This window comes from Triticum aestivum, chromosome 6D (genome assembly GCF_018294505.1).
Source record: "Triticum aestivum cultivar Chinese Spring chromosome 6D, IWGSC CS RefSeq v2.1, whole genome shotgun sequence".
NCBI classification, from domain to species: domain Eukaryota; kingdom Viridiplantae; phylum Streptophyta; class Magnoliopsida; order Poales; family Poaceae; genus Triticum; species Triticum aestivum.
Window position 1 is genome coordinate 308,814,822 of NC_057811.1, and position 4,405 is coordinate 308,819,226.

Consider the following 4,405-nt stretch of genomic DNA (forward strand, 5'->3'; position numbering starts at 1 on the left):
AAACGAACATATTGTACCCACCCTAGTCCTCTTTCAATCAATCTCCGGACCCCGAGATGAATTCGAGAGAGAACGAGTGGGGGCATGTGTGATACCTAAGGCGGATTCAAAATTTTGAACCGGTGATCATAGCATTTGCAAATCATATATAAAGGGTATTCAATGTTCATTTCGTTTATGAACGTACAATATACTCCCTCCTATCCTTTCTAGTTTACATATAAGTTTTATGTGTAGTCGAAGTATCTCTACTTTGATAAAAAAGTATCAACATTCAACAACGCCCAATCAATATTGTTAGATTCGTACGTACTCCTAGATTTGTACTCGAGATGGTTTCCAGTTTGTTTTCAACCACGTGAATGTGCTTGTTCTCGCGCATGCTCTTCCTACTAGGATTTCACCACGTATAGCCAGTCCAATAGTAACTTTTTTAAGCTCCCTGTCCAATAGTACTAGTGGAGTACTGACAACATCTGTACTAGAGTATGCAGTGCTCATAGTTGTACTCCCTCCTTCCATTTATATAGGGCCTATGTGGAGGAGAGAGATGTGAAAAAGTAAGGGGAGTGAGCTCTCATGCAAGAGCCTAGCTATATACGCATTCCTAGTTAAATACGTACAATAAATATGAAGAAAGAGATGGAGAGGAGATGGAAAAAAGTACTAATACAATCCAACCTTATAATTTTTTTGTGGGAAATAGCCAACCTTATAGCCCACACTACTGTATGAGTGCATATAATAGATGATGGCTATAGATGACATGGCAGTTCCTTATAGCCATCGACTGGCTATATTATTAACCATGCTCTAATGCGTTTTTCAAAACCGCATTTGACTATTGACAAGATTAATAGTACATGAGATGTATAATGTGAAAATTATATCATTGGAAGCTCCTTTCACATACGTATCCCTGCCTTACCCTCCCTTTCGGTCACTTACTGGCGGACCCCATGCTTGCTAGGCCCCGCATGTCAGTTACTCAATGGGTTCGGCCACGTTAGGGGATCCTCATCCGTAGTATACTCCCTCTGTTTTTATTTACTCCGCATAAAATGACGCGGGCGGGGGAGGGGGAGGGACGTCCGTTTGCTCTCAACTACGGTCCCACAAGCGAGCGAAAACGCAAGACGAAGTGCGTTTCATTCGGTGAGCGACGTGGAGGGTCCAGCGTGCTGGGCTGCAACGCGAAGGCGACAAGAGCGATGTACAGTCAAAACTGATTGACTGGTCGTCACCGGAACCACTATTCACACCAGAACCTTCGCTGCTCGGCCTACGCCAGCCACTGCCCTAAAATCACACCTAATCTCCAGCCCCTTCCCCCACCTTTCGATCCCCTAGCCCGCATCAAGCGTCCCCTAGTTCGCCGAAAAGCCATGGTGCGCTGCAAGATCACGTACTACAAGATGCTGACGCCGGAGCGCCGCGCAGAAATCGCGGCGGCGGTCGGCGCCAGAGACCTCCGTTCCCAAGCTCGCTTTGCGGCGGGCCAATCCCCGAGTTCTCTGGAGCCAAGCTACGAGGAGGAGGAAGCCGATCCAATGTTCATGGCGGAGGTCGCGGCGCAGAAGGCCCCCGATGGGTATGAGACGATGGACGTCCACTTCGTGCCGGCGTCCGAGTCCCCCATGGTGCAGGCGAACCAGTGGTTCAACCTGGCGATACTAAAGGAGGACCGGGAGGCAGAGGCTCAACTCGACACAGAGCGCGCGCATGCCGCTGCCATCGAGGCTCTCCTGCAGGCGAAACCGGGTGTCGTGGATGTGAACCGGGCGGCAGAGGCTCAACTTGAGGCGGAGCGCGCGGATGCCGCTGCCATCGAGGCCCTCCTGCAGGCGGAACCGGACATCCTGGACTTGAATCAGGCGGTAGAGGCTCAACTCGACGCGGAGCGCGTGGATGACGCTCTCATCGAGGCCCTCCTACAGGCGGAACCAGACGTCCTGGACTTGAACCGGGCGGCGGAGGCTCGACTCGAGGCGGAGCGCGTGGATGCCGCTGCCATCGAGGCCCTCCTGCAGGCGGAACCGGACGTCCTCGACTTGAACCGGGCGGTGCTCTCGTCCGTGCAGAGCACCCGCATGCTCCGCGTGAACGAGTAGCTGGAGGCCGAGGACAACCACGGTGCGGAGACACACGTCGGCAGCTACGGCTGGTTCGCGCCGGCAGCCAAAGACGACGAGGCCGTCTCGTTCCGCTAGCAGTGATAGTTTTTCTTTATGTTGTTGTTTTTATGGATCTTTTGCTGTGTAAAAACATATATTGTTATGCAAGTCGCCTGACTTGGGTCAGTCTACCATTTCAGGCGGTTGGATGAATATCCTACGTCTCCTAACCCTTCTTCCCCACCTCTTCTTCTTCCCCAACAGACCACCGCACGGGCCGTACGGATACTCCCCAACATGTGGTTGGATAAACATACTCTATGAACGAAAATTATGTGTCAGCGGTAGGATGGCTGAGTTTGGTTTGTTCACATGCGACAACACGTGTCAGTGAGGGTGCGTTCCCTTGGTTGGGTTTGCAGCGTGCAGGAGCGACTGTGCATGTGAGGGTGCGGTGCGACCGCGGCGTGCAGGAGCGACCGTGTGAGGGTGCGGTGCGACCGCGACAGCCGTTCGCAAGTGTACCTCCTTTTCATTTTGAAAACTTTAGGCAAGCTTGGCAAAAATGTGTGGCGAAGTGTGGCAATGCAAGGCCTAGACCCAAACAGGATAAGTACGTAGTACCACGTACTAGGAGTACTAGTGTTAAAAAAGAAAGGCGGGGCTTTCCTTCGCGGGATTAATAGATACAAATCCTCGTTTCACGTGTCAATTAATGCATATTTTTTCTCCAAAGCCCAAAGAGCTAACCATCTCGCTCCTCATCGCTTGATTAATGCAGCGCCATGCAAACCAACCTTCTCACTTCCGCATGCATGCAGGGGATATTAATGTCCTTGGTTGCTAGCACGAGGCAAACCCCATCAATTTTGCCTCGATTAGTGTTAGTGGCCTTTTGCAAATTGTAATTTTGATGCCTTGTGTACAAAAAATGGAGGTACTAACTATATTTGACTTCCTTCCCCATTGCGGTGACGTCGACGATATCTCGAACGTTGTGGTTTGGCAAAGTGCGTTCGACAGAGAACACCATTGAGGGAGACCACGGTAAGTCGTTCGCAAGTGCCGCCTGCAAGCCGAGACAACCGCCTTATTTGCATCCAGGAAGTCCATTGAACCAAAGGACGCGTAAATGTACTAGTACTACTCGTACACAATAGCGTCGTCCGTCCAGCTTAGTGCGGTGAGATGGTTTCTCGAAGAAGACGATGGAGAAGCGGAGTCAGCGAAGAGTGAATTGATGGTTGCTTCGTCCGTGCTTTGTGATTTGACGCCTCACTGCTTTGTCTATATTGTACATGCGTCCAAGCACGGGAGAAAGAGGAGAGACATTGCATTTTTATATTCCTTCAATCAATCAATCAATCAATCAATCAATCAGGGAGCTTCGGTTCCATCCTTTTGGCTTTGGCAACACCGTCCACAATGGTTCCCCCGATGCCAAAAGCTATTTTCACATTTGGCTACACATTGTGGATGCCCTTAACCGTACCACTTGGTTTTGCTCCTATGTGCTATCTATACAAATCTCAATTATATTGATCTAAAAATTTATAGAATCAAGATTAGTAAAAAGGAGGTGATTTTGCCGCGCGAATGGCGGGGGAGGTTTCTTATTTTTAGAGGACGTTGTCCTGGCGGTTTGCTAACATGCAGTCCCACGTGTTAGTGCTTTACCAAGCCGATCCGCTTCCCACATGAGGCAGAACAACCGCAGAAGCAACACGTGGTTAACTTGAAGAAGATGAGGGAGAAGCGGATTCAGCAACAAGTGAAATGATGGTTGCTTCGTCCCTCCAACTTTTTTTTTAGCATTATTACTTCATCCCTCCAACTTAACTGCGGGAAAGGTGCAGCTTTGTGATTTGACCCCTCATTGCTCATTACTACGCCGGCGCCATGAATGGGTGCTTCACCCCGGCTGCTCTGCACTGTATTCCGGTATGGCACGTGGACCCGGTAGCTTGATGCCCCACATGTCGGCGAAAGGGACTAGAAGATTTATGAAAGCGAGCGCTCCACTCTTACGACGGAGGAGTACACGACACGACGGCCCAGTGAACTGTCACTTGTACTGTATATAGTACTATAGTTTTGTTGTTTCGCACGATCCATCGATACAAACCCGATTAAACAGGAAAGGGTGGGATTTTTCCCGCGCGGTATATGATACTGGCCATACATTTCAAAGGCAATTTTAATGTATGCGAACTGAATAATTAAGTAACAATATGATATCTAGTAAAACTAAAAACACATATGATTTATTGTGTTAGAGTGTAGTAGTAGTG